The sequence below is a fragment of the Merops nubicus genome, unplaced genomic scaffold (genome assembly GCF_000691845.1).
Source record: "Merops nubicus isolate BGI_N331 unplaced genomic scaffold, ASM69184v1 scaffold42664, whole genome shotgun sequence".
Classification (NCBI taxonomy): domain Eukaryota; kingdom Metazoa; phylum Chordata; class Aves; order Coraciiformes; family Meropidae; genus Merops; species Merops nubicus.
In genome coordinates, this window is record NW_008607105.1 from 15,220 (window position 1) to 15,437 (window position 218).

Here is a 218-nt window from a genome sequence, read left to right on the forward strand (position 1 = left end):
GGGGGGGGGGAAATGGTAAAAACAACCAAAAAAAGGAGACCATCCAAACCGAGGCTCGTTGTGTGCTCTCTTTTCGTCCTCCGTGTCCCCGCGGCTCGCGCGGGAGGGACGGGACCGGCTGCTCGCGGACTTTTTTTGGGCGGAAAAAGCCTCGAATCGGGTGAATTCTCGCCGCGGCCGCGCCTGCGCGCCCACGCGGACTACAGCTCCCAGCGTCC